This window comes from Gossypium hirsutum, unplaced genomic scaffold, assembly GCF_007990345.1.
Source record: "Gossypium hirsutum isolate 1008001.06 unplaced genomic scaffold, Gossypium_hirsutum_v2.1 scaffold_1029, whole genome shotgun sequence".
Classification (NCBI taxonomy): domain Eukaryota; kingdom Viridiplantae; phylum Streptophyta; class Magnoliopsida; order Malvales; family Malvaceae; genus Gossypium; species Gossypium hirsutum.
The window spans coordinates 1,242-13,999 of record NW_024403408.1 but is presented as its reverse complement, the minus strand read 5'-3'; the positions used below and the strand labels follow the sequence as shown (position 1 = coordinate 13,999).

General features: G+C 33.9%; 2 long non-coding RNA genes, 1 other non-coding gene and 1 pseudogene across 5 annotated transcripts; all 4 read right to left on the bottom strand.

Annotated features, from left to right (window-relative positions):
• Positions 1-970: 970 nt before the first annotated feature.
• Positions 971-2,356, bottom strand: LOC121227578 (lariat debranching enzyme-like; annotated as a pseudogene).
• Positions 2,357-2,768: 412 nt separating this feature from the next.
• On the bottom strand, positions 2,769-10,214 carry LOC107938078 (uncharacterized). 3 transcript variants are annotated; one of them, XR_005925143.1, is made up of 6 exons: positions 4,778-10,214; positions 4,419-4,662; positions 4,073-4,122; positions 3,233-3,280; positions 2,978-3,061; positions 2,769-2,825 (listed from the first exon to the last, which is right to left on the bottom strand). It is a non-coding gene; the product is annotated as an uncharacterized lncRNA (long non-coding RNA). The 3 variants fall into 3 exon arrangements; XR_005925144.1 differs by having other exon boundaries at positions 2,795-3,061; positions 4,778-8,885; positions 9,092-9,190; XR_005925145.1 differs by having other exon boundaries at positions 2,795-3,061; positions 4,778-8,885; positions 9,057-9,184.
• Positions 5,699-5,770, bottom strand: TRNAT-GGU (transfer RNA threonine (anticodon GGU)). The gene has a single exon. It is a non-coding gene; the product is annotated as a tRNA-Thr (tRNA).
• A 3-nt stretch (positions 10,215-10,217) lies between the features above and the next one.
• Positions 10,218-12,499, bottom strand: LOC121227579 (uncharacterized). Its single transcript, XR_005925146.1, has 3 exons — positions 12,362-12,499; positions 11,109-12,068; positions 10,218-10,333 (listed from the first exon to the last, which is right to left on the bottom strand). It is a non-coding gene; the product is annotated as an uncharacterized lncRNA (long non-coding RNA).
• Between the last annotated feature and the right edge of the window lie 259 nt (positions 12,500-12,758).

Genomic DNA, 12,758 nt, shown 5'->3' with positions numbered 1-12,758 from the left:
AGGCCCCTACGACCTTCCCTACCATCATGTCTAATACCAATAGAACAAAGATTGAATCCCGCACCATGAAAATATTATTATTGCTTGCCTTAGTAAACTTAATTAGATACTATCATCATGGTTTTCAATTTTATTTTATGTTTTTTTTTATAAATTTTGAATCATGATAAAATATTATTATTTAGGTAATTACAATAATGTACACACTTTTAACCGAGTTCTAATACACATCACAATAATGATTCAAACCTATGAAAAATTCATCCAATACCACTGATTTAGATATAAATAGAAATCGAGCAAAAACAAATTGCAAACGTCATGATTATTCTAGTTGCAATCTAAATAAAAAAGAATGCATTCGCTAACCAACAATTAATTGAGCAAAAGAAGACAAAAAATGAAGGATAGTGTTCATAACCACTGTGACAGTAATATCGAGATGCCTAACCATTATAGTGATAAATGGTATAAATACGCAAACATGTATGGTTCTTAAATCCAAAAGATAGAACTATTAATGGAGATACATTAGCACCTCAAAGAAGGAAAAGCATCAAAATATCACCATATTATTTACCAAAAAAAGTAGTGTTTGCAACTGAATCAGAGGGTTTGTGAGTGGAGCTGTTGAGAAAATTCACAAGTTTGGCTCCTCTGTCTTCCATCCTGCTCTTAACCCATTGACGACAACTTGCATGTCGAGCTTTTTCTCCTACATATTAGAACAGCAGTTGTCGGCGCACAAGTTCTTGTAGAGTAATAGTACTTGCAAAATAGAAAATTGCACATTTCAAATAAAATACTAGTCCACCCCACCCAAGAAAGAAAGAACGAGCGAGATGAGTGTCATGGTCAAAACAAAAATGTCATATATACACACACCCAAGTCTCCACATCGGAAGGTCAAGGAATTTCCGTGTTATTGCCAGCCATTCTTCATCGTACTGAACTCATAAGGTCCTAGATCAGATCAATATCAACAATCTAAAAATCAGAGAAAGCCAGAATTCATTTATTAGCTTCCAGCAAAGACCAAAAGAAAGAACCTAAATGAAATGGTCAGAACATGTGATAGATACCTGCAAGAACTTGCGCCCTGGAAGGCATTTATCGAGTGCAGGAAATTTTGTCACTCGACACCCTCTTCATGTTCAACAAGAGCGTGAATTTGCAGTGCAAGTGAGCTGAAAACCAATACGATGGTCTGAGTTTTTCGAGCAGCTGTGCAGCAGGTTTGCTTCCAAGAGTTCCTTGCTGGATCTAGGAAATATGTTTCAACCAACAAGCAACCAGGAATGGTCAACAAGAAAACTGAATACGCTTGATATGAAGATTTTCATTCTATCACATATGTCCATTTCCACCAATTGAATATAATTACCTCAATCTTTGAAATGTTTTTTAATAGCAAACAAGTGTTACCAGTTCCCATAATCAGTGATGCTGAGCGGCCAATTGTGTGAAAGGAAAATATCAATCAGTTCCTCTAGATGCATGAGCTTGTGAACATCGTACCCCAAACATGATACACAGACCTGATAGTATTGTCATTATAAGCTGGCCTTTCATGGTGTCCTGCTCAAGGAAAAGCTAATTCATTGCAGTTTCAAAGCTTCGACTCTCCACCCTAAATAAGAATCAATATAACATATCGACACTCGCTTGCAGTAAATACAATCACCATTAAAAGAACTCCAGAATAAACATAGAATAGACAAGTAAAAGAACTTCACACCATACCTAAACAATAATTACGCGCATTGTAAATTCCCGAAAGTCCACCAATAGAATAATGCCAACTTCACAACCACAGCATACCCCAAGAAGTATATATTAGGTGCTGCCCAACCCCATAATACCAAAAGTTTACACAATTCAATAGCAGAAGGTAAAATTCAAGGCCTTTCATAAAAGAATCAGAATCCCCAAGCTAGAACATATGAAGAAATGGGGTGACTTACAATTCCCATAAATAATTGGAAGCTTCATGATTTCCACCATAAAAATCGTGGGAACTGGGGCAACCTCCTGACCCGAATAGTATTTCCAGAATGACTTCATCTCCTATATTTTGGGGCCACATTAAGGCTATCCATATCTTTTCATTCCTGACTGCCTAAGTTGCAAAAAAAAAAAAAATTAAGTTCATATAAAATGGTATCTGAAAGTGACAAATTTCGTATAAAAACACAAATTGGAGAAAGCGAGAGTGTAAGAAAGAACTGGAAATCACCATAACAAAGGAGGAGGTAAATTTTGATGTTGCGAGTGTTTTCAATGTATTTAATGGTGTCGTAGACCTTGTCGAGATCTCCATGCATGCACCCTTCCACTGCTATATTCATCGTTTGAATTGGACACAATACTGTGGTAGGGTTTGAGAAAAACTAAAACCTTAGGTTTTTTCTAAATGACTCTATCCTCTAAAGGTGAAAACACAAAACATAAAAAAAACACACTGAAAATAGAAGTAAAAAGAAGCATATATCTGAAAACTAAAACAAGAATGAAAAGGGTGACGCAGGATTAACAATAAAAGAGAGATGGACGGATGGAAAGACAGGAGACCAGATACCGAAAGAAAATATCTGTCACATTAAAAAAATGAAGATGAATGAACGAAATCGACAAGTTTCAAAAATTCCAATACCATAACGGTTCAACTTCTATTATATAGATTGCACCTACAAAGAGATAGAAAGGAATCCATGAATGTATACACAGGGCAAGAAAGATACTAACTAAAAACAGTTATTATGAAGAGTACTACATATCCCAGGAAGCAGTTTTTTATCCACGAGACCACCAGTAGGCTATCTGGACTGTCACATTAGAAAGAAAGACAGGTGAAAAAGTTTAAAGCATTATCTTAAGTGAGATGAAAGGGAAAGGAAAGAAGAAACTTTACTAAAACTAGAGACTTTACAAAATGAAATGGCAAAGACAAAGACAAAGTACAAGTGATGATTCATACCTGAAATCAGTCATCGATGAAGCAGAGAATCTCAAAAAATCACAAAAACCAGAAACGGCAGAGAAAACCTAGTGTAGCGTCTTTCTGTGTTTTTTTTTTTTTTTGGCATTCGGTGACCCAAAATAGAAAAAAATTAGAGGAAGAAATTCAAAACAGACACAGAGAGAGAGAGGGAGTCAGCGAATAAATGGGGTGCTATGGATAGAAGAGATAGATTTGATGATTCAAATTTTGAATAATGGGAAGGAAACTGACCTTTAATCGGAGGTAAGACGCCGGAAAGTGTTGATGGCGCGGCAGTGTCTAAGGTTTGTTACGAAAGGACAAGAAAGGAAGGGAAAGAGAATAAAGAAAACGAAAGAGAGGATTAACAGAGATCAAAGAATGGAAAAACAACAGAGAATAAAAGGGGAAATAAATAAAGGAAAATAAATTTAAAGAGGTGGATGAATAGGTGAAGAAATGGGGAAGCTATGAACGGAGGAGAGAGAACTTAAATTTCTAAATCCCCAAGTAACAACGGTAACATTTATGGTAATTAATACCTTCTTTAAATTACTTTTTTTTTTTGAGAAATTAAAGACAAAGGTCAGTTTTTATGTGCACAAATTTCACAGATGCATGCAGCTAAATTTATATGGAAGATAGAAAGAGTTATATAAAAAAAGTTTATGCACATTTCACGGGCCAAACTGCCCCGTGACACACACACATACAGATAGAAAGAATATATATACACAAACAGATGGAAAGAATATATCAAAAGAATATATATAGATGCAAATTTCACTTACGGATGCATGCAAATATATCAAAAGAATATATATACAAACACATTTCACTTACAGATGCATGAAACAAAATTTATAACATATAGCAAGAAATATATATACATGCAAATTTCACTTATGGATGAATGCAAATATATAAAAAGAATATATAAACACACATTTCACTTACAGATGCAGGAAGCAAAAGTTATATGGAATGTGCCAAATAAAACATTAACAGCCACGTAGACAGGAAACAATAATCAAATAAAACAACACGCATCAATGTTATTCCAAACAAAACCATGAGATTGTAGAGAGATACCTTGGGTCGATATGAATGGCCGATGTCCTCAAAAGATAAACCTTCTTTTGCTACATAATTAACAATACCAAAGCAAAAGATGAATACTTTTGATTTTTTTAAAAATAAATATTAAGCTTTGAAAGAAAACTCACTTTAAGATAAAAAAAAGGCAAATATACTGCGTTCTTCAGAAGAAAGAAAACATCACATAGTTAACATCTTCTAATGCGGCACAAAAACCACTTGTAACTACTTTGTAATATAAAACAACCTTTTCGATTCAACTACATCCCTAATTCCAACCATGCCATGCATTTAGGAAAGGCATTCTTTCACATATATGCATTTCATTGATTATAATTACCTCATCTTTGAAATGTTTTTTGTAGCAAACAAATTGTTGCCAGTTTCCATAATTAGTGATGCCGAGCGGCCAATCGTGTGAAAGGAAAATATCAATCGGTTCCTCTAGGTGCATGAGCTTGTGAACATCATACTCCCGGACATGATACACAGACCTGATAGTATTGTCATTATAAGGTGGCCTTTCATGGTGTCCTGCTAAAGAAGGCTAATTCATTTCAGTTTCAAAGCTTCGACTGTCCACCCTAAATAAGAATCAATATAACATATTCAACACTCGCTTGCAATAAATAAACATCACCATTGAAAGAACTCCAGAATAAACACAAAATAGACAAGTACAAGAACTTCAAACCCAACCTAAACGATAATTACGTGCATTGTAAATTCCAGAAAGTCCGCCGATACGGATATTGCCAAACTTCACAACCCAGCAAACCCAAGAAGTATATATTTGGTGCTGCCCATCCCCATAGTACCTAAAGTTCACACATTTCAATTGCAAAAGGTAAAATTCAAGGCCTTTTGATAAAAAAATCAAAATCCCCAAGCTAGAACATATGAAGAAAAGGGGGTAACGTACAATTCCCATAAATAATTGGAAGCTTCATGATTTCCACCAATAAAAATGGTGGGAACTGGGGCAACCTCCTCACCTGAATAAGATTTCCACAATGACTTCATCTCCCTATATTTTGGAGGCAAATTGAGGCTATCCATATCTCTTTCATTCCTGATTGCCTAAGTTGCAAAAGGAAAAAAAAACAATTAAGTTCATAAAAAAAATGAGTATTTGGAAAGTGACAAATTTTCATATAAAAACAGCAAATTGAAGGGAGAAAGTGAGGGTGTAAGAGAAAGAACCTGGAAATCACCGCAACAAAGGAGGAGGTCGATTTTGATGTCGCGAGTATTTTCGATGTATTTAATGACTTTATTCACCATTTTAGCCTTCTAAATTTTTTATATATTTCTTTAACATTTTTGTTACTTAAATTTTTATTCACATTTTGGTACTTAATTATCAATTTTGGTATCTAACCACTAACATCTATCGCTTCCAATAAGGAATGAAACAGTGATTCTCTAAAAGTGAAACCAAAAACCATGACAAAAACACACTGAAAATAGAAGTAAAGAGAAGCATACATCTATTACACAATTTCTAATTCAATTATTATACATATACAATTGGGTTTTTATTACCAATAAAAACAACATCCCTATGTTTCAATATGAATACTACCATTTCATAGGAATTTTATGAAAAAAAAAGTTAAAAGCCCCTTATCGGATTTGAACCGATGACTTACGCCTTACCATGGCGTTACTCTACCACTGAGTTAAAAGGGCGTTCGATTCAATTACTGAACAAATCAATAGACGGATAAGATCTATTTATATATATAAGTATTTGCAGTAGACTCATAGCGGCTGGTAGCTCTCAGGAATGAGAATTCTAATTTACTAAACGTGCAGAGGGTAAAATGGTTTTATTGATATTGGGTTTGATAAATATCAATGCAATGAATTGTTTCAAGGCCAATCATAATTGGCAAGGCAAAGACAAAGGATTTATAAAGCAGAAAAAAAAATGCATAAAATTACCCACTGACATACAAGTAAAAAAGCATCAACCAATAAGCAAATTAAAATTATGTTAATCTTAGGATTGCGACTAGAACCTATTCATTTAAAAGATTACAACTCAATTTCCCTTCATGTAAGGCTAGGTAACACAGATGAGTATAATTCTATCTTTAACCAAAATCAGAGTATTTTCACCAAATGGATATATCAATAATCACACAAAACTTCCCATTCAGCTGATATACAGAGATACCATGGGTCTACCTAAAACTTCCAATCAAAATCCATTTGCAAATCATACCCAACAGAACTCAAACAATCCCAACTATTTTGAAGAAAATATACATTTTCGAAGGAAGGACTCCATATAAGAGATAGTATGACACTAAACCTTCAATTTATCATCTAAAAAATTTTAGAAGCATTTGTTATGTGCATGTTCTCGAGGTTAAAAGGGACAAACTTGATCAAAAGGTAGAAATTTACATTTTCCTAGGCTATAGCTACATCACAAAAGGCTATAGAGCTTACAATCCACTCACGAGCAAGATGATTGTAAGTAAAATTGTAAAGTTTAATAAACATGCAACATGGAATTGGGAAACAAATGAAGAACATGTCAAACAAAGTGTAACATATTTGAACTCTCAACAATAAGAAGATTTCATTTTTGATGAAGAAACCACTGATCATAATCCAGTAAGTGGAATCAGACCACTTACTGACATATCAAAGGCCAAATATTGATATACTTGAACCTGCAATCTTTGAAAAAGCCTTCAAAAATTTTAAAAATGGAGAGATGCCATGAAGGAAGACTGATTGAAAAGAATCAAACTTGGATGCTTATCAATAAACCTAGCAACAAGAACATTGTTGGAGTCAAATGGATTTATAGAACCAATTTGAATTTGGATGGTTCTATCAACAAACTCAACACCAAATTACACTCAACAGTATCATATTTTTTAGAAACATATGCTCTAGTCCCGAGGCTGGACACAATAAGATTGGTATTAGCCTTAGCAGCACAAAAAAGTTAGAAAATATTTCAACTTGATGTTAAATCAACATTATTGGATGGTTATCTTCATGAGGACATCTTTTGGAAGCCAAAGTTTATCTTTTGGAAAAGCTTTGTATGGATTGAAACAAGCTCTAAGAGCTTGGTATTCTAGAATAGATGATCCTTTGCTGAGGTTGAGATTCAAAAGACTCTTAATGACTACTTGGTTGTTTCTCTATATGTTGATGACATATTAGTGATAAGGAGCAACTCTGAATTGGAGCAACACTTCAAAATTAAATGATGAAGGTATCCAAAATTAAAGACTTGGGAGAGGAGTCCTACTTTTTTGGAATCGAGATTCCTCAATCCAAACAAGGAATATTAGCATTTCTCAACAACTATGCCAAGCAAGTGCAAAAAATAATTCAAGATGGAGAATTGCAAAGTTGACACACCATTGGCTTAAATGAAAAGCTCAGCGAAAAGATACTTCTACCAAGGTTGATAAAACTAATTACAGAAGGCTAATTGATTGCTTGTTGTATCTGACCACTAGACCAAATATGATGTTTGTCGTCAGTCTTCTTTCCAAACAAGAAAAGAGTGTTGAGGTAATTGATTTTGGTGTTTTATTCCACAACTCATCTGAAGTGAAATTGTTGAGCTATATAGATAGTGATTGGACTGAATCATGTGATGGTATGAGAAGCACTTTAGGATATCTATTTATGATGGGTTCAAATATATTTACATGAAACTCAAAAAAGCAATAAAATGTGGCAAAATTAACTACAAAAGCAGAATATATTGCATTCATTGTGAATCAATAAACCCGGTTGAGAAAATTGTTGCCAAATTTGGGCTTGACTCAAAATAAGGCAACAGGGATAAATTGCAATAATCAATCAGTTGTGGCAATGGAGAAAAATCCAGTTTTCTATGGTCGAACCAAGCACATAAAGAGCAAGTACCATTTTATTCAAGAAGTTGAAGCAAAAAAGGAAATAAAGTTGGTCCTCTGCTGCTCAAAAGGTCAACTTGCAAATATTTTGACTAAGACAATTTGAAACATTGAGGAAAACTCTTGATGTTTCCATTGAAATAGCAAGGAGTGTTGAAGATATGTTATTTTTAATGTTTAAAATATTGTTAATATTATTTTATTTTAACTAGATTTGTTATTATCTTCTAGTGATCAATCATAATCATTGTGAGAGATTTTAGATAAAGATGATGACTAGGGTTTAGATAAGGATTATGTTTTGAATAAGAAAGGTTATATGGACACACATGATTGGTGTTCAAGATATAATTTAGATAAGGTTTTCTACTATTTGTGTAACACAACCAAGTTTGTTCTACACTTCTTTCTTCCTTTTGAGAGTTTGTTTCTTGTATCCCTTCCAACAGCATCTTATTTTTCTGTCATATTTACAAGAAATGAGCATAGTTTCGATATCCCCATCCACCATAATATAACTTGTAAAAGCTATGGGGAGTAAAGAAAGGGGCAAGTTCAATTGCAAATCTATCAACTAGCAGTCTTCAAGATGTGGCTCCCACTCAAGAAAAATATATCTAAAATATATTAGCAAAAAAGGCAGGAATAGCAATACCAGACAATGGGGCTATTCTAACAGACAGTAATTGGAAAGAGCTTGGTAATAGCCACACATAGCAGTTGGAGAACATGCCCACAGTTCTGAAGAGAGAACTACGAACCACAGTCCACTCTAGGATTGAAATATTGGAATCGGTGAATCCTGTGAACCTTTCCGAAAAGCATTCTTCTCAACTTCAACCAAAATTGCAAGTGCCGCCCATCCTTTGAAAGTTTCTTTTTCTTTTTCCTTCTTTGCGCTTGAGAACCTTTTAAGTAGGCAAAAGATTAAGAAAAAAAATGTATCAGTTCCCCATATATATTTCAGCCAAATAGTAGGAATAAAAACGAAGGATAGAATTTTGACAGAAACTAATTCAACAATTCCTTTCAAAAATTCCATCATGAATCTCTCAACCCTTTTTAATGCAAGTCCTTACCTGACAAAATGCTTAAAATGATTAGTTCCACCTACCGTTTCTCTGTGAATATCTCGACCAATAAAATAATGACTAGTGTGTACTGGCTTTTCTCTGGAAGCATGTACATAAACAGAGAATCTATCCTCATGGCCTGCAGGAAAATGTTAATTAATGTTATTTGAAATTGGTAGAAAAGAAAGGAGTTATAATACCGACTTCGACAGGTTCAGAAATCGCACTTGATATCAAAGACAGAAATTAAAAAAGATAAAAGAGTGAATTAAAACTTTCAATCAAGCAAGCATATAAGTTATTGAAGTTGGTATCCGGCCCCCAGCAAAAGCATATATTGATATGTTCAAATTTTGCTGTAATTTGTTGCCTTTGGAAACTTTAAAAAGGAAAGAAAGAAATCCCAGGCTAGCGAGCAATTAGAGTAGCTTGGAAAGCCTGGAAATAAATCTTGAAACTGTGCACGCATTAGGCACAAGAATTTAGGGACTTCTTTCGCACTTGCAAACCTGATACCAAATTTAGAGCCCATATTTCAATAGGGATAGATCAGTGCGGTTAATTATGTCACTCCAAGAAGTTGGTTTTTAGTTTTTTTTTTTTTTTTTGGTGGGGTCACTCAACAGATAATGACATTAAAAAAGCTCACCGCTACTTTGGTACTTAATCTAAATGCTGAATGCTAAACGCGAAGGAGTTGAACACACAAATCAAAGTCTATAAAAACTGCAAGTCAAATAATAAAAACAACAAAACCATGCAACGGAAACTCCTAGAATGAAATAGAAGAATTCTATTGGCAATACTTGCAAAGAAGTTGCATAATTGATGCAAAGCCAAGACAAAAATAATACTGATCAAGGAACAAATTCTTACACAAAAAAACTTATCCCAAAGTGGCTCAAAATGTAGAGTCCCTGGAGGCAAAAACAGGAAAGCAATTTTTGGATTCTTAGATTGGATGGGAGGTGTGTTGAGGATTTCCCTAAATACAACATGAGATCTTGTCTCTTCATCACTTAACTCCCTGGCAGTAAATATTGATGGCTCGTTGAACAAAGTCCAATCTCTAGAAGAAAAGATATAGCAGGCTGCCGATGTTGTTGGAGGGTAGAGAAAGGCAGTAATCAAGAATATGATCACAAAAGTTACCAATACAATAATCCAAACTGGCCTCTTTTGTGATCATATTCTTGACTACTGCGGTTGATGCGGGTGTGCGTAGAAGAAAGAATGAGAAATCATTTCCAAAAGCATTGAAGAAAAGGAAGAAGGAAGAGTACCTGCAACTGCAACTAATGAAATACAGGAGATGGATTGGAGTGGAGATGATCATGCACAGCACAAACTAAGGGCAGAGAAGATACAAGGCCAAGTGATGAGATCTGATCCCACAAACATTTCCACCAACAAATAGCAATAGCAATAGCAAACTACGTAACGTAAGTCGAGTCTAAAGAATTTTCTTCTCTTTTTTAATAATTAATTAATTAATAGTTATAAGAACCTAAATACCCATTAAAGTAAACCACATACCTATTTTTATCTCCAGGTAAATAATAAAAAACTCAGTTTTGGGGGCTTTACGAACTTCCCCTATTTTGCCGCCCCCACTCTTCGCTCTTTAATACACTTATATCAAACCATACTTGCAATATTCAAAACTCCTCAGCATGGCCTAAACTTAGCACCCGGTAAGGGGCAAGATTAGAAATTTTCAAAATCCAAAATTTTTATCACTTGGCCTTGTATCTTCTCTTCCCTTAGTTAAGCAAACATGTATGATATCAATATAGTATATATTTACACAATAATTTAGTTGATACAATTTTGGCCTCAAATAAGATTTAGATTTCTTCATATTACTTAAAAGAGTTAATGTTTTAGATAATTTTTAATTTTGAAAGATAACATTGTTGTTATTATTTATACTATAATATCCATGATTATATAAAGTATATATCAATTCAATTGCAAAAGAATTTGAAAATAGATTTTTAATAAAAATATTATAAATAAAAAAAATATGGTTTCATTGCCCAATCAATTGGTTCATACCAATTCTCGAGTCAACTGATTTAATGCTTTTCTTTTAATCGGCACCTTGATTGGCTCCCGATCCGACCGGCTGATCTAGTCAAGTTGAAACAACAGTATTCAAAATCTTCTTAAAAATTAAATTAATATTTTTAAAGCTTAGATTTAGTTGAAATTCAAATCTAAAGTATCCAAACAATGAATTTAGAATAATTCAAAATCTAGAAATTTCAAAAATTTTAATTCCCAAACAAAAAATTTAAAAATAATGAATTCATAAATCATAAATCATAAATTTAAAATTTTGAAATTTGAAATCAAAAAAACCAGAAACGCCAGAGAAAACTTAATGATTACAACTCAATTTCCTTCTGATTTTTCTGTTTTGGGTTACATGCAATGCGACTAGAGCCTATTCACTTAAAAGATTACAACTCAATTTCCTTTCATGTAAGGCTAGGTAACACAAATGAATATAATTCTATCCAGTTTACTTGAAAGACGGAACAAAAGAGATGAAAACCAAAAACGCTAAGAAAAATCCACTGAAATACAAGTAAAAAAGCATGGAACAGGCGATAAACTACCAAAAAATCGAATAGGAGAAGTGTTTCATAAAGTTGAACACCAAAAACTATAACAAAAACACACTAAAAAATAAAAAGAAAGAAACATAGATCTGAAAACTAAAACAGAGATGAAAACTAGTTCTGAAGATGAAAACCACAATACCCACAGAAATAAAAGAAAATAAGCATATCTGAAACAAAAAAATACGTGAAAAAGAAAGGATAGTTGAAGTGAAAATCATACCTGAAATCACTATCCGATGTAGGAGGAGATTTCAATATCACAAAAACAAGAAACGGCAGAGAGCCATTACGGTCTGTTCCAATTCGGCCTATCTCCAAACAGGCCTATTCAAGGATAGGAATTTCCTGAAACGGAAATCACATGACAGACAGCCATTTTGAAGATGTTCTGAAATGAGAAAAAACATATTTAGGTGCGCACTAAAAATAACAGATGGAAACAGTTTTGCTCTAAAATATTTTACTAATCTTTTTAAAATTAAATCCTATCACAAGAAAACCGAAAGTAAAAACAATGCGAACCCTTTCCAAAACAACCCAACACAAAATACTAAAAAATAAAAGAAAAACCAAATCCGAGGCCCAAGCCCACAAATGGATCTCTAACCACCATACAAAAAAAACACACACACAAGACTGCACTTAACAAAATTAAACCGAACCAAACCATACCCAACTTACCCAAACAGAATCAAAACGAACCACAACACTATCCCACAACCCAAAACAGAGGTCAACTAGCCCAAGCAGAATGGCAAATAGGGTCAGACTGCCTCCCATCATTCCATAACCGAAAACCATGGCAAAAGTCCACTGAAATATTAGTAGAAAGAAGCATAGATTTGAAATGAAAAGGAAAGAGACAAATACATATTCATCCCTGAAATCATTATCCGATGAATTAGGGGATTTCAAAAATCAAAAATAACAGAAACGGCAAACAAAACTTGGGATTTCTCTCACGAAAAGCCTCTTCCTAGTGTACCATCTTTGTGTGTATGAAGAAAGAAAGGACAAGCAAGAAGGCTGGGAGAAAGTGAACAGGAGAGAAGGCTAGCCCAAGCAGAATGGCAAATAG